The following is a 23270-nucleotide window of genomic DNA, read 5'->3' as shown; positions in this document are numbered from 1 at the left end:
CCTCCCACGTATTCCTCATCGACCCTCCCAGCCTACCCCGCCATATAGTTTACGCTAGTTGCACTCGAAACTCCATCAAGAGCCAAAGGTCAATAAAGCTTGGTCAGCTGATGCGTTAATAACATAGTAAAAACAGAACTGAGGCTAACGGGCGCAGCTCAAACCCCTTTATACTACGGATGACGTTGATGGTCGACGGCGGCCCACGAAGGACATTCGACGCCTCGAGCACAGTATCTAAGATGAGGAATATGTGGGAGGAACATCCAATCGAAAGAACGTTACAGTTGGTAAGTAACTTGCTCTTCTGAAGTATTTGGAGCCTCTTTTCTCTCCCCAAAAGGAGTTTTACACAAAACCTGGTGGCAAACGTTGGTCAAAACATTTGAGCATTTGTCAATCACTTCATAGAGTGGTGTGGTGGTGTTAACTAGGAATTTATATATTTAATTGGTGTGTTAATTCAAACATATTTGCAGTAACTTAATTGGATTTGAATATATGGCAAATTCATTATATGTCAGCTACACGGAGTGCATGGTGGCATCAAATACAATCCTCACTTGTACTAAAGGCATTGCATGCAAATGATTTAATAGAGGAGATTTGAGTATGCATGCCACATATGACCATTTATCCTGTACAAAGGAAAAGAATAGGACCATTTTCTCAAGGACGCAAACATGGGAACATGGTTCAATTATTTAGCTCATTAATACATTTGTCAGCTGCGCAAAGTATCTGAAGACAGAGTTTTAACAATGACACGGCTATAATAAGTAAGGACATTTACATAAAAATAATTTGCATGGTGGCAACAAACTCACATCATGCATCTACAAAAATAAGCCAACTGGAAGCAAGAGGCTCATTTGCCAACATTCTCGAACAGTTCAGGACTTGGTATACTGCTACTGACGTCTTGTCCCTTGAGCACCTCCTTCTAGGCCTCCACACCATGGCTCATTGCAACTGGCGAGCAACAATTTAGGGTGCTGAGAGCAGCATGCTGCTTCCGAGCTACACGTTGGGGTCACTGATTTAGATTGTGAACCCTGATGGTTAAGCCTCACTTGCATAGAGGTGTGATAATACAATTCTTGAATCATCACCTGAATATATGAATAACACTCCCAATTCTTCAATTTTTGGAACCGTCTCCCTTGGTCCACACAGTCAAAGGCAAGTTTAACATCTATGAATGCCATATAAACTGGTTGGCCTGTTGGAATATCATGTTTGATAGACCGTCAGGTACTGGTGCACATGAGGAGTTTGCCTTGGAAATAAGACTCTGAATGTCGTCTAGATAAGGGCCAGGTTCCAATCACATGATTCGTCCTCACAAATTAAAGCCTTGGGATACTCGGGTAATGCCAATACATTCGTGAAATAATTCACCCCTACTTCCTCTGGGATGGGGTTAACCTGAAGAGACAATTGTTCACCGTTCTGGATTTTTAGCAGGGACCAAATTTCGGCACTATTTGTAGAGGCTAATGCATAAAACGATGTCGGCATCTCGTTGAGCCAAAGAGCTCCTGTGGCCCATAAGCTAGTTCCTATATCTTAACCTTAAGAGCTTCACCTGGGCAGATCTTAACCCCCCAGTCTGTGAAGGCATCATGAAGGACGACACAGATAACAGATTAAAGATTCAAAACAAGATAATGTATTAACTCAAATGTCAGGATGGTTGAAGGCCTATACTTATGCTAAGGTGGGATTTCCCTACCTGAACAACTAAAGAAAGTATGAGTCAAGTCTGCCTGTGTCCAAAAACTATCCTTGACCTCACAACTAAAGCTAACCACTGTGCAGGGATGTCAATCAAAAACATAGTGATTAACACAAAGTTCTGAGCTTCTTCCAGCATGTAGCTTTTTTTTTCAGCTCCCCTGCCCCAAGTTCAAGAAAGTTCAACAAAAGGCTCAATTATCTTCTCACGCTCGAGGTAATACAGTTCCATACAATCTTTGGGGTTTCCCTTCCCCAACTCTGAGATCACACAGTTAAAAACACAGAGGTCTTGATGCTCTGTCCCCAAAACAGAATTTGTAGTTCATCAACGCTTAGGGTTCCCTTCCCCAAGATTAGCAACTTGCAACTCAAAAGATCAACACAAATCCATGTCCACTTGACCCTCCTAGTTTGCTTCAAAAGTTCCTTTGCGGTGCATTTCTTTCGTTTATTTCACAATGTTTTTCAATTCTCATGGTTCAGGGTTCACTGTTCTAGGCGCAGTTGACAGACCACACGGTCCAACCATCACAGGTCGCGAAACCAGGATCCCAACGCGCTTTAGCCAACACAGGTTCTTCTATACCTGCCCCTTTGTGCAGAGCTACTTTCACTTAACTGCTTGTTGTTGGCCTCTTGGCTTTACTTGCAGGTTGACACTTTTCTGACTTCGCCTGGTTAGCCTCTTGGTTCTGCCATAATGTGTCACACACCTCTTGCCAGTCTTTCGCCTTTCTGTACTGCATTTACTCCTAAATTTCACTTTGTAGTGGATTTGTTCATATCCCACTTTTCTATAGCACTCTTTCACACGTGTACGCTTTTCTATGTGACTTTCACATGGGAATTTTCCTCCTTGGCAATTCCTTGCTTTGCCCGTTATAATAATAAGATTAATGGCCCAGTTTCATTCAGTTCGATATCCAATGGTTATTCGTTAAGCTCGATTTCAAGATTTGCTTTCATTCGGTATTTAATATGCACTTTATATGTTACATTTCAACTTTCTACTCTGTTCGGTATCCAATATATATTCATTAAGCTTAATTCCAGGCTTCCATTTAATTAGCTAAATATGCATTCCCTTTGTTCAATTTAATGTTTTCGTTCAATTCGGTAAATGTTACCTCACACTCGGAACGCCCTTGTTAACAAGTTCCTTTACTTGACACTTACCTCTCTCTGGTGTTGCTTGTTAGCAGCTTCTGCTGCTTCTGCCTTCTTCGGTGGTCGTTGAGCCTTTCCCTGGCCAGGGGAGAAGAGGATCCAGCGGGCTTACGAGTGAGAATACCCCCAAGTCTGAGGAGCTCAATGCTCTAACTTCCAGTCTTAATTGGCTTCTAATTTGCACCTCTTCATCGTAGACCTGTTTGTGCCTCAAGGTCCCCCCAGTATGAGGAGAGTCCTTTTGAACAAACAGGTTTAATACGGCAGTGTAATGCTCGCCAACTTTAAATGTTTCTGAAGAAGACAATAGCTGTTGTTATATTAGGTGGGAGTGGAGGCAGCCAAAGACCGCTCATTCCATTTAAATCAGTTTCGCCACCCAGTTAACTCCACTGCCAGCCCATAATATTCTCTCTTGGTATTATATAAAGAGTAATGATGATCACTTCTGATTTGCGGGACAACCTTTAACTCCTTCATCACCATGAATAGATCTTTAGATACCAAATAGTCAATTATTCCTGCTGGACCCCCTTCTCCATCTGGACGGGGGTGGGGGAGAGGAATATCTCCCTTTAGAGCCCCATTCAGCATGCAGAGTCCCCTATCTTCCATAAGACCAATCCACATCTTTGCTCTCAAATCAATGTAGTGTTCCTGCTTCTGGAAACGTGATATATTTCAATCCCCTGCCAGTATGACGGCTAATGTTTTGGGAACAGCAGCGCACAGGTTCAGCATATCCACAACCCCCTTCAAGAAAATATCCATGAAGATCCCACTCGGGTACTAATAAGTTGGGTAGAGCAAAATGACCTTGAGGGAACCCTTCCATATTGGACCAGTGTAATTTTGATAGTTGGCAGAAAGGGGTGTGAGCTCCCCAAGCCTCCAATGAAAACCCCAACCCATTTCTACATGCAGTCAGCAAGCCGGATGTTTGTCTACCCTTGGGCCCCCTTGTGGCTTCCAGCAAGATTAATGATTAGCCATCCCAAGTCCGGGTATGTGTAAGCCAAGTTTCGAATGGATGGTGTCCTCCCATGTATTTCTCATCTTTGACGCATATTGTCCAGCTTCAGCTGCTTCCGAAAAACATTTTCAGCAGAGGACGCAGTGCAGTGATGCGTTGAGTCGATGTGCCCCAAAGGCCTCTGTCGAGAATGATGTCATCGAAGGCAAATATGCCACGCGCAGCGCCCGTTGGCCACAGTTTCGCTTTTCCACGACAGCGATAGCTTCGAGCGAGATTCGGCACGCCTTATCTTGTGACATCTTTGTTACAAACACCTCTCGATAATGTCGTCATCATCGACACTGACGACTCCGAGGTCCGGTTTCAAGAAGTGTGGGGATTGCGGGTCAAAAATGTCACTCGCTGACCAGCACTGTATCGGTTTGTGGTCCTTTGGAGCGGACCACGACACCTTGGACTGTTCGAAATGCCAGTCCATGGCTGGAAAAGCCTTGAGGGAACAGAAGGGGAAGCTGAAGACAGGCAAAAACCCTAAAATGTCGCCTACCCGATCCGCAAAACCTTCGACCGACGAGTCGAGAGGCTACTCTCCTCGGAGGAAGAAGGCCAAGCGACCAAGGTCGAGGAGTGTCTCACACCACTCTTCTTTGTCTTTGAAGATATCGAAGAGAAGGCACCGTCTGTCACTTTCATCGACTTCATCAGACATTTCCCTTGATAGGGTTGCTTGCCCTACTAATAAGTCCACTCCGGCCGAGTGGGAAGCCTTCAGGGTTAAAATGCTAAAGATTTTTGAGAAACAAAAAAGCCATGCTCCTACCGAGCCTTCGAAAGAAGCAGGAAAAGAAAGGTCTTGTCCGAAATTCTGCACGCCCTCGAGCCCAGGAAAAAGGCCTGATCCGCATGGTGAGTCTTCGAGGCCTTGATCCGATGTCACATCGAAGGATCATACGAGACACCAGGAAAAGTAGAGGTCGAGGTTGTCCACCCCATCAACACCTTAGATGCCGGCGGTGCCTTCGCCCACTAAGGCCTTAACATCGACATCGCCGCCTTGAACGTCAGCCGCGCCATTTTTGCCGGCTGTGCCGTCAGTGCCGAGCACCCCTCTTAAGTCGGCACTGATAAAGAAAGCATTGATGACTTTGATGACGTAAAAGCCAATTATTGCAAAACCAGACAAAATATATGCTCCATTATCTTAAAAGGATTTCTTTAAATCTCTTAATTCAATTTTTGAAGAAGAGGAGCGGTCTGGGGATGATGAAGCCCCTTTTGGTTTACAGTACGGTGCTCCCAATGTACCAGAGTTCTATTTCTGAAGAGTCCAGAATCAAGGACCTGTATGACAACTTACAAACAGCAATTGGGCTAGATACCTCACACGTTTGAATTTGGAAAGCTGAGGCTGGGGAGCATGCGGATGCATCCAACAGGCATCTCATGTCGAAAGTGGTGGAATACATGGTTTGGAGTAGGCCTCCATTGCCTTATGAGCAGGACGACCTCGCTGACGTTTTGGACAAGAGTCCACAAGCTGATCCTATTTTGCCCTTTCATATGCAATTGCAGAAAAGGGTGGCTAGATATTGGGAGACTCAAGTCCAATCCGGCAGTTGATAAGAACTTGACTAAAAAATACCGCCCTTCCAGTAGTGACCCCGACTACCTGTCAAAACGCCCCACTCCGGAGAGTCTGGTGGTGCAGGCAGCTACTGCTACTTCCAAATAAGCAGCGTACCCTACTATGCCTCCTGATGGAGATGATAAACGCGTAGATGGATGGGCGAGGAAGGTATTTTCTAAAATCTGCCAAATCCACTTGCGCCCTCGCAAAGTTTTCGTACACTCTGTGGGATTGTATTCGTGAAGGCGATTAAAGGGACGGCTTCCTAGCTATTATTAAGGACGGCAAAGAGGCCATCTGCGAGTCCCTTTTAATCAGGTTTGGATTCTGCAGATTGCATCAGCAGATCTATGGCTACCAGCACCGTTACATATAGATTTGTGTGGTTTAGAAAGTTGTACTTGATGTGCAATCTAGACTTCTCAACATGCCTTTTGACGGGTCTCACCTTTTTGGCAACAAGGCTGCCTTGAGAAGTTGCAGACCTCGAAGGCGGCAGCCAAATCTTTAGGCTCTGCTTTTAGGCAATCTCACCCTTTTTCTCGTCCTAGTGGGCAATCTTGGAGGGGTAGATCTTTTCGCTACTACTCCTCAGTTGCAAGGGCGAGAGGAATGGCCAGTCAAAGAGGCCAGAGAAGATTTTCTCGTGGTGGACGAGGTAGAGGTGCAAAGCCAGCTCAAGCAGCAGCCTCCTTACCATCGGCCTCTGTACCAGCTGCTGCAAAACCCCTCTGACGTCTTGAGTCACAGTTCACCCGGGGGGGGCAGGCTGTCTCAGCATCTGGAAGAAAGGCAAGACATTACTTCGGATGCTTGGGCTCTAGAAAACGTAGCCCACGGTTAGTGCTCCCTTTTTATAAAGAGACCTCAGGACAATCCACCGGGGAGCCGCTCTTTGAGGATTCCGATCCGCTCCTTGGCCAGGAACTTTTAACTCTACTAAAGAAAGGTGCTATAGAACCAGTGCCTGTAGTGGAGAGGAACAAGGGTTGGTAATCCCCCATATTTTGTTGACACCCAAGAAGGACTGAGGATTGAGACCCATCTTGGACTTGAGATACTTGAACAAGTTCCTCTGTAGGACATGTTCAAGATGGTCACACTTTCTCAGATACTTCAGGCCCTCCAACTCCCGGATTGGTTGGTGTCATTGGACCTTCAGGATGCTTAATTTCATGTGCCAATCCATCTCAAGCACAGAAAATACCTGAGGTTCGCGGTTGGCGGTTCTCACTATCAGTTTCGAGTTTTGCCATTCGGGCTAACCTCCGCCCCAAGGGTTTTCACCAAGTTGATGTCGGTGGAGGCAGCGAGTCTTATGAGAGGGGGGATTCACCTCTACCCCTACCTGGACGATTGGTTGATCAGGGCTCGTTCCCCCGAGCAAGCCCAGGAACATCAATTTCGAGTTCTGCCATTTGGGCTGACTCGAGAGTTTTCACCGAACTGATGTGGGTAGTGGCAGCAAATCTCAAGAGGGGGGGGTTCACGTCTACCCCAACCCCTAGTGTTCTGAATGGCCGGTTGAACGTCCGTTTAAAAGGATAAGCAGTTAATGTAAACTGTGGAAATCTTTTAAAAGATATATTTTAGGTGAGGAGGGGAAAGGCAGCTGAATGTGGTTTATGGATATGATTTACTGTATATCGATCTCAATGAGCAATTGGAAAAATGGCATGTTAGGTAATGTGTGCCTTTTTCCTTTCTTTTCTGTTTACTGTCTTGTTGTTTCCCTTCGTTCACTTGTGAATCATTGACATTATCTTGATGAGTTTTAAGGTTTTTTTATGTTATTATGTGCTGCTTTCTAATGGATGCTTTCTAATGGATGTAAAAGGTTATGTTAACCAAATACAATAAATAAAACAAATTTTAAAAAAATGTAAGTCTACCCCTACCTGGACGAACAAGTCCTGGATCACCTCAACGTCACCTGCCACTCTCTTCACAGGCTGGGCTTCTCCCTAAATTACAAGAAGTCCCATATGACACCTTCCCGGAAGCTGCAGTACATCAGGGCTGTGCTAGATACATCCTTGGGGGGGGTGGGGGGGGGGTTTAAGCTCGCCACACGAGCTGAGGGCTCAAGACATTCTTCATATGGTGACCACATTCAGAATGCCCCGTCTACCTGACTGTTATTTTCTGAGATTGCTTGGCCTCATAGCATCCTGCATTTTACGAAGAATGAGATCTCTTCAATGGGCTCGAAGAACACAATGGTCCCAGTTCTGACAAAAGAGTTTGGATCGACTTCAGATTCCAACTAGAGTCTCACAGGATATTCTGTGTTGGGCCTGCGAGGACAATATTCTGAAGGGAGAACACTTTTGACAGCCATGGCTGGAGATTACAGTAGTGACGGACGCCTCACTCACGGGGTGGGGAGCCCATGCCAACGATCTCGCAGTCAACGATCGTTGGTCTCCATCGGAGTCCAAACTACATATCAATCTTTTGGAGCTGAGGGCAATCAGACTAGCGCTGAAGGCTTTTCTGCTCTCTGTATGGGATAGAATGTTGTGATAATGACAGACAACACAGTGGCCATGTACTAACTCAACAAGAGAGGAGGTGTAGGCTCACTACAACTGTGCAGAGAGGCAATGCAGCCCTAGTACTGGGCAATTCAAGAAGGAATCTCCCTATTGGCAGTTCACCAAGCCAGAGAGGAGAACACAGCGGCGGACACTCTGAGCAGGCAGAGCACAGTCTCCCACGAGTGGGAACTGGCTCAGGAAGTCCTTCAAGAGATCTTCTACCTGAGGGGTTCCCCAAAGGGTGATCTGTTGTCAACCGAGGTCAACCGGAAGTGCGAAACATATTGCTCCAGGGAATTTCCCTGTAGAGGACCTCTAGGAGACACGTTCATAGTGGACTGGGAGTTTCCACTCCTGTGCGCCTTTCCACCAGTCCTCGTCATTCGTCATGTAATCAGGAGTTTGAGATGGTTTGGGAAACGCATGATCCTATTTGCCCCGGATTGGGCCAGGAGAACGTGGTACCCGGACCTTCTAGACATGTCCATCTGTCCTCTGATGCGTCTTGCACAAAGAGAGGACCTTCTCTCACAAGAGGAGGGTCGGGTTCTCCATCCAGAGGTCAAGACTGTCAACCTTCACACTTGGTTTTTGAAAGGCTGAAATATAAGGAGTGGGACCTCCTGGATGATGTTATGGAGGTGTTGCTTTCGGCCAGAAGACCAGCAACAAAGTCTTTGTACCATTGCCGTTGAAATAAATTCTGCAACTTGTGCAAGGAAAATAATTTTGATCCTTTTCTTTGTTAAGCACAGGATGTTTTATCCTTTCTTCTATCCTTAGCTAATCTGAGGCTCCAGATTGGTACCATTAAAGGCTAGTTGGCGGCGCTGTCCATTTTTAGGCGCTCGTCAGAGGAGTGTTTCTATTTCAAAATTCCACTGGCGACTCCATTTTTGAAAAGCTCACTAATGTGTTCCCTCCATCTCCTTTCCAGGTTCTGGTTTGGGACATTAATCTGGTTTTAAAATTCCTAATGTGTGCACCTTCTGCTCATATGTCCTTTAAGGTTATTAAACTTCCAAACCATCCTATTGGTAGCTCTGACATCAGCCAGTAGAGTGAGCGAGTTGCAGGCACTTTCATCCAAGCCACCCTTCACCATCTTCCACAAGGATAGGGTTGTTTTAAAGGTCAAACCTTATTTTTCGGCCAAAATAATTTCTGATTTTCATTTGGGTCAGAAAATAGTTACCTGCTTTCTATCCCCCACCTCATCCTGGTAAGGAGGAGGAAAGGCTACATAGATTAGACCCACAGAGAGCATTGAGCTTTTACATTTCAAGAATGTCTAAGTTACAAATTGATGACCAACTCTTCATGTGATACACAGGATACAAGCTGGGTCAGGCTGTTGCCAAACAGACCTTATCTAGATGGATAATTCTGGCAATATCAGAATGTTACAGACTGGCAGGAAAATACCCTCCTGAAGGTTTGAGCCCATTCCACTAGGGGCATGGCTACATCTACAGCCCTGCAAAGGGGCGTACCAATTCGAAACATTTGTGAATCAGCAACGTGTTCTTCCATCCACACGTTCACTAAGCATTATTTCCTGGATTCTTCCCTTGGTCAGGATGGTACTTTTGGCAAAGCATTCCTTCACTCTGTCCATGAAAATGTATGATTTATAATTCTACCCCCTCCTCCAAACCAAATACTGTTTCGTGAGTCGGTCAAAGATGAGGAATACGTGGGAGGACACAATCCATTCAAAGAACAAGTTACTTGCCTGTGGTAACGTTCTTTCGACTGGATGTTCCTCCCACGTATTCCTCATCGCTCTCCCATCCTAGCCCTCAGTAGATTTCCTGTGCTTTTACAGCTTCTGTTCCATCAAGGCTGAGTACAGTCACTCCTGTGTTTTACGGATATCTCTGTTGCAAGAGGAGGAAAAACAGAACTGACGCCAATGGCCACTGCGAATGCTATATATGCATTCGATGAAATAATCTTCGACGGAGGCCTTCAAGGGACATCGACTCGACGCACAGCGCACTCTGCCTAAAAAAAAAAAAAATTCCGAAGCAGCTGAAGCTGGATAAGTGGCAAAGATGAGGAATACGTGGGAGTAACATCCAGTCGAAAGAACGTTACCAGTGGTAAATAACTTGTTCTTCTTGTAATAATAAAATGTCCATGGTGAGCAAAGGGTTATTACTTTTTGTTAATATATGTTTGAATCCTTTAGTGTTTCACAATCCCATATTCAGCAGCGGTAAGGGATCTGACGAGTGCAGCTTTTAGGCGCGCGTTCCCGGGATCAACACCCCAGGTAACCAGGACCAGTCCTCATACATAGCCTTCTGGTGGGTGGGTTAATGAACTCAGTTTCCCGTCCCTCATTAGAATTACTCTGGTAGCAAGTGACCCTCAGTGGGGAAAAAAAAGATGATTGCTTTTTCTCTAATGGAGCTTAATTGAATAAGCCGCCCACTAGTGTGACTGATTTTTGGCCAACTCCCCTATTTCATGCCCCCAAGAGTGCAACTGTTTTTAGCTGATAAGAGAACATCCCGAACCAGGTTTGAGGGGATTTGCTAAAGGACTCTGTCCAGCTCAGCAGGAGCTACTTTTGGCTCTCCAAAGCAACTAAGGCTGAACAAACACCACTATATGCATTTAACTCTGTGTCAATCTATAACTAAACATTAGGACACCTCTATACAACCTTTAAAGCTTTAAAGGTAACAAATAATGGACACAATTATATATTTGCATCTTCTGTGGAAGTTAGGTTTGGGGAATGCCATGTACTGGCTCCTCTTCTGCCAGAAATAGCTCCTGGTCACTGGTTAAAAAGGGATAACTAGTGGCCACGTATAACTCCTGCTTATCCAATCTGAATTTCGAACCCTTTAGTCATTAATACATTCAATGTGTGCAACGTTGCTCGATCGAATGGCCCTCAGACCTGGCATACTGTTCAATAGTCTCAGAACGTTGGAAATGTTAACCCCTCATCGAATTCACCAAAACTTTACAAAAAGAGGCAGTGGACCAGAGCATAGACCTTTAAGTTTTAGATTAGCCAACGTTATTGGTTTCTTGTCTGAAGAGCTTAACCTTCCTCTCGTTGGACTCTACTTTATAACCGCCCTACCTCCTCATGGATCATGAAGATGCTTGGACAGCAGGCTCCATATATAATGCTTCTCTCAGAGCGCTTGATGATCATATTCCTCGATAACCAGGGGGGGAAACCCTTTGGGTTTTTTGATTTAATAGTTTTCTCTGGTCCAGTGAATAAAACGATGAGGATGGCTGGTCGCCATATTTAGCTTGGAACTCCACCCTCCACGAGGGCTCGCAAACTTGCTGCTTTGTGAGCGGTCGATTAAACAAATGATGATTTGAACAATGGTTTTCTTGATGAATCGGGGAGGGCTGCACATTACTTCCAGCCTCTATAATTGAATGGGTGGTTAAATTCAAGTTCCATATCTACAGGCGACTGTGAGATGTTTTCCATTTAACTTTGGTCGACTAACCTCAGCTGATTTGAGTCCAAACCCGCGATCTTCACTTGCTTTAGGTTTTCACTAAGCGGTTTCCTTTTCTGTCTTTTTCTTTTGACCTTGAGAACTCTATGTGGACACAGTGAAGTAGTCTGTGCTCTTAGAAAGGGTCTAGAACCTGATGTTGACGGTCTGCCTTGCAAGGTTTGATTTTTACGTTATTTTTTTCTCTGGAGGATTTTTACCCTGGGCCGTAGTCTTTGACAATATTGCTCTAAAGCTTCCAGTTTGCCAAAGGCCAGGGGGCAAGACGGTGAGTCGGGGCATGACAAGACAACCTCACCTTGTGAGCCATCTAGAATATCTTCGATCTCCGCCGCAAAGGTCTTGGTTGGCAATTAGAGGGAGGAGGCCCAGATCGCACAACTTGGTTCTGGTGAGAAGCTGCAGCGAAGTATTTCAGTAATGTATTCGCTGGCAGCTGTTTCTCCACTGAGTAAGTAGAGACTTCCAAGCCAATTGATACTATAAGCCCTTCCATATGTGAAATGTTAAGGATAGACCGGCTTCCTTGGCTGGCGATCTTTACATCTAGAGACTTGTACAATTTAGCCATCAGCATAGTACTGTTCATAGCTGATAATGTTAGTTCCAGCATAGGGGGTACCCCCCTGGGCTAGACCAAAAGAGCTTCTAGGAGTCGGCTGGACAAATGAGATTGAAGAGTTCGAGGAATCGGCGGATTCTGCATATAAACTCTTTGAGCCAGGTTCATCTCCTTTAAATATTTGACCATTAGGCCCCTGTGAGTCTTGACCTAAAACCACATCATTCACCTCCCTAATTAAAGATAGTGCTGACTGTGAATGCAAGTTATTCATCAGTGTGCATCGATATGGAGCAGGGTTGATAAAGCCTCACGGGGCTCCATTAGGACCGTCTGCTCAGGGCAGGGGAAAGAATTATCTTTGACTTGCCCAAAGTGTACATGGGCCACAATAGTAGCAACCTGCCTTGGTGGGGCTATTCTTGCCTCACCCTGAGGTTCTCTCCCGACGAGCCCCCAGAGCGTTGCAGAGTCTGCCGGGATGGTTGAAGAATCCACTTGGTTCACTTAGTCCGCCATTCCCTTCGCACCAGCGTAGCTCCAACTAATATTGCGTAATCTGGGATGTCATAAAAAAAAGAAGATTAAGTGCTTCCAGAGACTTTCTGCCTCCTGGTATCCCCTGTAACGGGAGTTTTAAGTAACCCAGAATATCTGAGGTCAAACATGTGGTTTGTTCATTGGAGCTCCCCAGCGCAGACTTCTTCCTGGAACCCTTAACCTTGAGAGGGCGGTGGGGGGGAGGGGGGAGGCAGTTAACCCATTTAACACATCTCCTTCAAGGAATTAACCGGGAATAGCCACTTACCCTGATTCAATTTCATTGTCTCCGCCTCAGCCCCCAGCCAGCCGAACAGTTTTGGGGGGCTGGGGGGCGTGCGTGTGTGTGTGTGTGTGTGTGTGTGTGTGTACCCGTGTGTGTGTACCCGTGTGTACCCGTGTGTACCCCAATGGACAGGGGCATGCCTGTACTCCGCCAAGGTAAAACCCTGAAGTTAAGCCAAGTTCTTTAAAAGTGCAGCAAAGTAAATCCGAGGAGAAAGTCAGTTCAAATTTTGCATCCTCTGGCAAACAGCAGAACGTTTCCAAAAGCGGACCAGCACTCTGATGCACTTTCTAACAGTTAATAGGTAAGCAAATAGCTTGAACTCTTGTGGAAGCCCTCATGAGCAAGCTCAGAGGTCACAATTTGAGGTTAATGTAGTTCTTACACTAGCCTCTGTGAGCGAGAGTAGCTCTAAACCTAGAAGAGCCTCTATGAGCGAGGTCCAAGAAATTGTGAGGAGCTTATGACCCCCTCAGAAAGCAGAGTTTAAGCGTCCAATTTGGAGAGTAGTTTCAACCTCTACTGCAGCTTCCATGAGCAAGGTCCAATATTTAGAGTAACTCTAACCTGTAGATCAGACTTAGGGATGGCAGAGTTTAATGGGTTGTTGTTGTACACAATCCACCTCCATCCTCAAAATGAAGAGCACATTTGATGGAAAGAACATTTTGGAAATAATGTATGCAGAGTTTTGGAAATATCACGTGCCACATTTCTAGAAATTTATATCCGTTGCCCCCAATCCTGCAAATAGGTGGATTTTCAGAATGACAGCATGTGGTCACAGTAATTACCACTTGCAGTATGTCTTTGTAAGGAATTGCCAAACTCCTAATTAGGACCTAGAAGTATTCAGATACCCCTAGGATAGCATGCTTAAGTGAAGGCATCAGTCAGTCTGTCAATATCTCTGACCCCTTGTGCAACCCCTGATCCAGGGCAACAATCACTGCCTGAGATCAGCTATACCTCCTACCACAGCCTCCTTGTGGCAGGACAGAGCCTGGGAGTAGCCACAACTGATAGGGACGTGTCTGCGAGCCGTGGAAGTCTCTGAAATTAGCTATTGCCTTAGGGCAGGGGTCTGCAACCTTTGTTTCAATGTTTTGGACTACAATGCCCATAGTCATCTTAGTAAAAGGCAAACGATCCTTGCAGCTATAGTCCAATACCTCTGGAAAGCCACAAGTTATATACCCCTTCCATACAACATGCTCTTTGGGGAAGACCTGTACTAGTCAGAGAGTACTTGTACATGCTACGTTTGTTGGCTCCCGATCAGAGTCTTGGGGGGGTAGCAATATCCCCCTAGAGCAGCTATGTAGAGCTAGGGCAGAGCCTCAGAGTAGGTTTAACTCCTAGGACATCCTCAGTGAACAAAAGCACAATGCATTGCCTAGTCTAGGACCTCCACTTGGGCATAGCCTGTCATTGTAGGGGATTGTATATTCCTTGGTGCTCAGTTGTCCACATGGAATATAATGGTTAACCAATTTTGGAGAGTTGGGAATACTCACGTTCCATCCCAGGTGATGGTTTGTGAGTGACTGTTATTTCAGATCCACTATTATCTGAGCTTCCTAGCTTGCTTCGAGTATCCCAGAAGTCTTTAAGAAATGTTTGTAGATTTTCTGCACCATTTGAAATCCACTTCAGAAGTGCTGTAGTAGTGTTGTAGAGGATCCAAGGATGCTTCAACTATAATGGAATTCACACCCTCTAGCAAATACTTCACTGGGTAGTACGATCACAACACGTTCGAAAATTAGACTGTATACTAAAAGCTTTAATTTTTGCTTTTTCTGTAAAAAAAATGCCTTCTACGCTCCTTGCGAAACTGATGCAAATCACCTTTAAAAGGACTTGAGCCTGCCGTTGCCTAGATTCTTACCTTTTACTTGTACTGGAATCCATTTATTTCTCTGTCATTCAGCTCTTTATTTTCTATGTTGTAATAATCATCCACTGCTATATTATGATAGATGACTGTCAGTGGGTGCATGCCATGCATTGGGTTCATAGGTTCAACGATTATCATAGTTGGCATATACCCTCCACCTAAAAGGGAAAGTCTTGTGTTTTTTTTTGTTTTGGGAGGATTCCTTTTTGAATTCGTCCTCGCTAAGAGGTGAGAAATAGATTGCATATTTCCTCTAAGGTTGTGTGGAATAAGCCAGTCCTCAGCGGCTGCTTGTATCCCTCTGGTGAGGGCCATGGCATTGAATTCTCTGAAAAGTCAGGATTTCTTTCCATCACCTATGGCTTTCTGTTGTATATTACATTTCTGTGATCACTTGGATGGCTTAGGAGTCAGGAGGTTTGTGTTCGAAAGGTTTTATTATTCCAATTTCTTCAAACCTTTGGTGTCACTCCCTCCAGCGCAGGCCCCAACTTGCTCTTGCATGGAATTTCATTCAAATCCACTTCCTCAGTGTTCTCTGGGCCCTGCATTCACACACCGTTGACCAACACTTTAGTTTCCAGATAATATGGCCAGCAGGACAGGCAGACCAGGACACTACACTTTTACTTTTCACATGGGAAGCAACAGCGGACATTCTGTACAAAATACTGAATATGGAAAGGTGCACAAGCTGAACACTTCACAACGTACTTCATGGTATTTTAAGTACATTCTCTTTTGGTCGATCAGTCAGGTGTTTTTTAATTCCAGTGTCTACAAATAATTTTAAATATGGAGACTACTCTAGCTAATGTGCACTCAAGCACATGAACTGAGCACTGCAGTGACTGAACACTGATGTTCCACTTCAGTTGACAAGATATACATTGCCACTGTTTGCAGTTTGTTTGCCGCGTACCCAGAAGCCAGATGTACCAAAGGTCACTTGCAGAAGCACAACTTGCCGTATGTGGGATTTTCGGGTTTTCCACATACACTCTGAACGAAGGCAGCAGGCGGGCACTGCAGGCAAGTGCAATGGGCGGGAGGAGGCCGCACAACCGAGCAAAAGATAGACCTTGCATAATCAGCCTTCCTGGGCTTAGTAATGCAAAGTTGGTCTCTTGTTCACTGTGTTTTAGACTCTGATCACATTTCCACTAGTGCTTTCATCGCACACAGAACTCTTCTGGTTTGCTATAGAACTAAAATTCTTTGAGTCGTTGAGTTTAAATTTGCTTAATGGTCGGCCCTGAGGGCGTTCTAAACGGGTGCATGGCTATGCCATATGTGTGCTATCCTTAGTTTCATACATTTCCTTCTCCATTGCATAACATTTCTCAACCTGGATGGCTCCTAAGAGAGTAGTTGGTTTCATGGATAAGTAAGGTGTTCATTTCACCAATGCCAGAAGCCCCCACTTGAATCTCTAGTTGATATCTATTTCAAGAAATCTTCTATTCGGAAGAAGGAAATGTCATTTGGAGGCAGATTCCATTCTCCAAAATAATGTATTCAGACATTGGTGTCGTAGATTGCAATTTTTTTGGTTTTGTCGTTTAACATTGGTTTATTGCAATACCTTGAACAAAGCGAGCATTGATTAACAGTTGGATTTGGCCACCTGTTCCAGCTCATATTTCTTCTTGATGGCGTAGGAGTTGGAGGATCCCTTGGCAGCGTTGATCAGCTCATCATCCACAGTCATCACTTGTTTTTATGTTGGGAAAAGCAGCTTCCCGAGACCCGGTGAAGAGCAGCCAAATCGCCTGATTGACCCGACAAAACAGAGATACATCCATGGCCTGCCTCCTAACACTACCAGTAAGGCCGATACTGGTTGGGTCCTCTCGGGGGCCGGTGTTGATTATGGCATTCACAAGGACTGGAGGGGGTTCTCTCGGGTGATCATGGTCATCAACTTATTGCCGTTGTTACGCCCAGACCTCATTGAGTCTGTGAGATTCTCCACAATGGGGCACTGGGCCTTATGGGCGCGCTTGGCAGGTATGAGGTAGGTACTTTGCATACTTCTCCTTGACTGCAATGTAACCCTGCAAGGAGATGCCGTTGATCTGAACATCTTCAGTTCTCCATTTCCCAAAGAACTTAATTTCAGGGGTGTCCACACCAGCTTGTGCTGCCTCCAATTCGGGCATCGCAGCGTGGGCTGAGGTCTCCATTATGTAGGTGGTGTTGTCACTTCAGTGGACTGAGGCAGAAAGAGCATAGATTGCACTTTTTGGAATCCTTTCAGGCACTGCTGAATAGGAAGACTACCCTATGCGTGCCCTGCCACTAGCTGACTGCAATACTTGCAGTATATCTGTGACCATGCACAGAGGAGTAGCACTCTTGAGTTTCTTCACAGCTTGTTGTTTGTGATCTAGATTTTGAAAACCTGGTGTTCAGAGCATTGTGAGCTGCACTGGAGTCCTTCCATCCAGTGTGATTTGTGTTACTAGTTTTGTAGACCACCAATACATCCTTTATTTACTACTTTGTTATTTTTTCAAACTTATATTTTGACAGAAAAAAACAAGGGACAGACAGACTGGCATTTGCAAACATGAATACATATTAGTAGCAGAAGGACATAAATTAAATCAATTCATCGTCCAGTTTCACATACCGTGCGTACCGCACATGAGATGAAGTCTACTTCAATGTTCGACCTATGCACTTTCCGCTATACATCAGATTGACTCTCCTCCTGGGCCAATATGCACGGAGTGGAGCCCAAATGTCTTTAGGCCGGTAGGTGTGGGGTCACCATAGCAATATGTTTCCTCCCTCTCATTTGTGTACACCAGATCCCTCAGGCGTTCATTGCATGTTGGGGCAAGTGCTGACTTCCAGTGGCGAAGGATGCATTTTTTTGGATATAATACAAGCAAGATTGAAGAATCGTCTAGTAGCCACTGCCACCTTTTCTAGATCACCCAGCAGGTATTTCAATGGTGACATGCCAGGTGGAATTTCAATAATGTCATTCAGTACATCTGCCACCTTCCGCCAATATAAGCTGACGGGAGGACATTCCCAGAACATATGATGGGAATTAGCTCGCATCAGGGGAGAACTTAGCAATTCTAGCAGGGGAGTAATGTAATTGAGTATTTTGAACTGTATCAACCGGTATCCTGCATTCAAAGACACCTCTTTGGTCAAAAGACAATATCAACTCCATTGCATATCTGTACATTTTGTGCCAATATCCTGCTCCCATCTCTGGCGGGTCCTGTTTTTACATTCCTGTCCCGCCTGCACCAGGTTCTAAAGTTTGGAAACCATACGTCTATTCTCACCCCAATCAGTAATTGCTGTAATACAGGCATGCGTCTCAGGCTCAAGCAGTAAGGAGGGCCAAAGTCACTGGGCGGCTGCTCGAATTCAATAGTAATATAATAATTTCAAAAAGCCATCCCCCATTTTGGCACAAAAATCCTCAACAGACAGAAAACTGCCATCGTGGCACAAGTTCCCAATCGTTAATTGCTCCTCAATCCCCCATGCCCTATGTATTTCCACATCATACATTGGGGCAGTAACCGGCTAATTCCATAGCGGGACCCTCCTATTATACGGAATGGCAATAGCCAGCCTATGATATATTCTGGCCCATGCATTCACTATAGTGCGTACAGGATCGAATGTACATGAATCTACATATCGGTCACTAAATATCACAGAACGTAGGTCAGTGGGCGCCGCCCCATATTGTTCTAAAACAGCATACACTGCCCTGCTTGTCAATATCCGGCAAATAGCACAATCGCCACCAGATAATAGTGCTCCAAATCTGGTGCTGCCAATCTCCCCTGTGCATAGGGGTCAACCAGCTGCTCCCAGCTAATCCGAGCCATCCCGCCTCCCCCAAATGAATTCAATCGCAAGCAACCGCAATCTTGTGAAAAACTACCTCGCAGGCCATACTGGAACATTACAGAAATAGCGGAGCACCTTGTATTTGTATTTATTGAATTTTATATAGCGCTTTACATAGAACAACATGAGTACATTACATAAGCAAAAGTGAGTACATTTATGAATCATGTAGCAGAGAACAATATACTGAACAATTTACCATGAGACAGGCAGTAATACAAACTTGCGCAGTGTGGGACAGTGATTAAAATCAGCCGTAAACAGTCAGGTAGGTGACTGGAGTAGGTGGGATTTTAAAGAAAAGCGGAAGGAGGAGAGAGAGAACGAGAGAGAACGAGGGAGAATGAGGGAGAACGAGAAAGAAAACGAGAGAGAGAGACTTGAGGTAGGGGGGGGTCAAGTCCATAGAGAGATTTGAAGACAAGACTGAGGAAGTTGTACCTGAGTTGAGAGTGGAAGGAGAGCCATCCCAGTAAGGTAAGGGATGAAGGCATAGAGTCATGGTGGGAAAGACAGAGAGCGGATGGCAGAATGATAGATGGATTTGAGAGGGGCTAGATGTGAGCAAGGAAGGCCAAAGAAGAGAATGGAGCTATAGAAAAGTCGAGCGAAGATTAAGGAGGATATTAGAAGTTTAGTGGCGTGGAAAGTAAGGAAAGGACGAATTTTGGTATTACTCAAATTTACCTAATTATAATGGTCCAAATTGACCTTTTGCACAATTGACCTTTATTATTTTAGTTATTGTATATATGTATTGGGTTGGTTTTTTATTATAAATAATATAAGGGGATTGGGTGGGGGGGGGGGTTTGCGGGCGGTTTTTGGATTGGGTGAGGGGTTGCGGGGCGTCCCCCCCCACATATATGTCCTAATTGACCTTCTAAATTAGGTCAATTGGGAAAAGCTCAATTAGTATACAACCCAAATTTTGCGTATGTTGGATAGGTGGAAGCGACGGGCCCGGCAAGTGAGAGATGTGGTGAGTGAAGGAGGGATTAGTGTCAAGGTGGAGACCAAGATTGCCGGCAGAGGGGGAGATAGGGAGATGGGTGGGGGGGAAAGAGAATGGAAGGAGGAGGGAGGACATTAGCGGGAAAGAATAGAACTTCAGTTTCTCGGTGTTCAGGGTAAGAAAGTGGGAGGTCATCCAGGATTTGATAGCAGTGAGGCAGGATGAGTTTGTGATGAATGTCAGGGGGGAAAGATGAGAAAGAGAGAAAAAGCGGAGTGTTGTCAGCTTAGAAGTGGTGAGATACTCCAAACGAAGAGATAATGGGAGCAAGAAGGGAGGTGTACAAAGAGAAAAGAAAAGGACCAAGTACGGAGCCTTTGGGGACGCCGTGGTAGAGAGAGGAGGGGGAGGTGCAGCCGCCCCAAGAAACAGTAAAGCTGCGGTTGGATAGATAGGAAGTGAACCAGTCAAGGATGGAGCCGCTGAAGCCAAAGGAGGGGAGAGGGTCAATAAGTAAAGAGTGATCTACTGTGTCAAAGGCGGCAGATAGATCAAGAAGAGTGAGGATAGGAGTGTTTGGAGTAGTGGGTAGTAAGGATGGAGTTAAGGACGGAGATGAGAGCTGTTTCAGTGGAGTGGTAGGGGCGAAACCCAGATTGAGTAGGAGGGAGGAGAGAGAGAGTAGAGACGTGTGCTGAGTGTTGGGAGTACACAAGGCGTTCAAGGAGCTTGGATAGGAAGGGTAAGAGGGAGATGGGGTGAAAGTTTGAAACCAGGAGACTGTTTGCTGAGGGCTTTTTCAGGATGGGAATGTTGATAGCGTGCTTGAAGGCAGATGGAAAGGTAGAGGTAGCAAGACAGATGTTGAAAAAGGAGGTAAGGTAAGGTACTAGGAGCGGGTAGACTTTGGGAATGAGAGAGGTGGGAAGGGGATCGCCAGGGGCAGCGGTAGGTTGAGTTTTGGACAGGAGAAGAGGGAGTCTGAGAAAGGGGTGAAGTTATTAACGGTGTTGGAGGGGGTTGGGAAAGATGTAGAAAGGAGAGTATAAGAGGGGGATTGTAGAATATATTGACGTAGAGTGTGTACCTTAGAGGAGAAGAAGTTGGCGAGATCAGTAGCTGAGAGAGGTGAAGCAATAGAAGGGTCAGGAGTGGGAGGAGAGAGAAGGCGAGTCGAGGTTTGAAAGATACGGCGAGGGTGAGTAGATTGAGTGTGGAGAAGGTTTGAAAAGTACGTACGTTTGGCAGATTTAATGCATTTGTCATAGAGAGTTTGGTAGAAGAAGTAAGTAGCCTGGTTGGCAGGAGAGCAGTGTTTGTGTCAGCGTCTTTCAAGGCGACAATCCTTGGGAAGAACAATCATTTTTAGCAACTCTCCCATACAACGACATAGGAAGTCTTGACCATACTTTCAGTTTAGCCTGAAGTGCCTGCAGATATTCTGCTTGGTTATCGGCATACAAGGATTTGTGTCCTAGAGACTACTATACCCAAATTCTTAAAATGCACCCGGGACCCATTTGAACCCCAGGAGATCTGACTGAGTAATTGTAGCATCCGTAAGTGGGAAAAGCTCTAACTTAGCCCTATTAATCCTGTACCCCGAATACTTGGCAAAATCATGAACCGTATCCATCATGGGGGCCCAGGTTAATCTCCGGACCTCGGACATACAGGAGAGTATCGCCGTGTATAAGGAGATAACCTTCGTAGGGCCCAATATACGGATAACCCAATACCCGTGTAATGCTCTGATACATACAGGGGCTCAATAGTATGGGCAAAAAACAGGGGAGATAGCGGACATCGCTGCTGCGTACCCCTCTCCAGCTGTAGCGAACACGAAATATTGTTGTTAGTGTGAAACCTAGCCACAGGCACAGTATATAGCAGATGGACACAATTGATAAAATGCTGTCAATCGAAATTGCTGCAAGACCATAAATTGATACCTCCACAACAGTCGAAAAGCTTTCTCAGCGTCCAGGGAGGCCGCCACTGCCCTGGCATGCTGGTTAATCTGGGACATAATACAAAACAACTGGTCTGAGATTCTGTGCCATTTATCGACCCGGTATAAACCCGGACTGATCCAGGTGCAACAGGCGGGAAATGTATGGAAGCAACCGGGAGGAAAGTATCTTTACGAAAATCTTCATGTCGACATTGATTAATTACAAAAGCCTATACAATGCAACATCCTCTGGTGTTTTGTTGGGCTTCAATAGGACAGTAATAATGGCCTCCTGAAGGGAGCACGGTAATGCCCCAATTTCATTGCATCCTCCCATACCAACAGCAATCGAGGCGCCATAGGCAACGTACTCATAACTCAACCCTTAACCCATCCTACCTGGGCGCCTTACCCGACGCCACTGTCACTATAGCCTCGTAAACCTCTTAATTCGTTATTTGGAGTATTCAGGGCAAGCCGACCTTCCAGGGGAAGCTCCGGGAGTTCTTTGTCAGAGAGGTATTCCTCCGAGGCTGTTCAGGCATCCGTGTTGACGTATAATTTAGCATAGTACTCTTTAAAGGCCCTTTTTTACACCATCACTGGGTTCAACCACCTCCCCAGTTGGGCCACGAATACCATCAATAACCTGTGCTTCCCATTCAGCCCTGACCACCCGGGCCAGCTCTTTAGTCTCCCTGCCTTCCCATATGCTCTAGCCCTTACAGGTTATGCCATGTACTGAACTTACATTTCTGCAAGCTCCTGAAACTTAACCATGTTCCCTTTAATCACTTCAAATGGTGCTCTATCCTGGGACATACTATATTCATTTTCAAGCTGTTTAATCTGTTGTTCCACCTCAGCCCTAACAGACTTAAGGGTTCCCGCTGTGACCGACAATAATTCACCCCTTACCAAACCTTAAAAGCCTCCCACACCACAGAATACGGACCCTGATCCTGTGTTAATGTTAAAGAACGCCTCCATTTTATCATGGAGAAGCCGCCAATCCAGGGTCCAGCAGCATGGAGGATGTCATTCGATCACATAGGTCGAGGTTGCGGCTGCGTGTGCAGAAGCATGGACCGCACTACCGGGGAATGGTCAGAAATTGCACGCGGCAGAATTTCACAGTCTCACTTTGGGGACCATCTCAGACTGTAACTGTTTTATAAAACGGCACACTCCAACCAAGGACTCCTTCCTCTGACAATGAATGTGGCGCACAATAAAAAACGCTTTTTATCTTTAATCAACCACGGGTTATTTATTTGAGTAGGCACCCAATCCGTCTCACACCGACCTTAACAAACACCCTGTGTCACAATGGACAAGGAACCAGACCGGGGTATAACAATATGATATTTAGTAATTATATGGTCAAAGGAAAAATCAAGCAAAATCAAACAATTGTGCAGCAACCACAATGGGGTGGCAATACAAATGCAAAGATTCCCACAATATAGATAATTCAAACTCCTAACACAATATACAGAAACCTTGAATAGCAAGCAAAAGAGAAATCGTTTTAAAAAACAGATGGCATTCAGGTTAAGCACTCCCCATGCAACCACCAAATATTTGCTAATTAAATTCTTTCTTGATGGAAGGCAGTGGCAAGGA

General features: G+C 45.4%; 1 protein-coding gene and 1 pseudogene across 42 annotated transcripts in view; one reads left to right on the top strand and one right to left on the bottom strand.

Annotated features, from left to right (window-relative positions):
* MADD (MAP kinase activating death domain) overlaps positions 1-23270 on the top strand; it is a 2081072-nt gene that overhangs the window by 128762 nt on the left and 1929040 nt on the right. The gene's annotated exons all lie outside the window — the stretch shown is intronic.
* On the bottom strand, positions 16451-17044 carry LOC138504638 (small ribosomal subunit protein uS7-like; annotated as a pseudogene).

Source organism: Ambystoma mexicanum, chromosome 11 (genome assembly GCF_040938575.1).
Source record: "Ambystoma mexicanum isolate Mex_15411 chromosome 11, UKY_AmexF1_1, whole genome shotgun sequence".
NCBI lineage: Eukaryota > Metazoa > Chordata > Amphibia > Caudata > Ambystomatidae > Ambystoma > Ambystoma mexicanum.
Note: the sequence above shows the minus strand (reverse complement) of the source record. Positions and strands in the feature narration are given on the sequence as shown.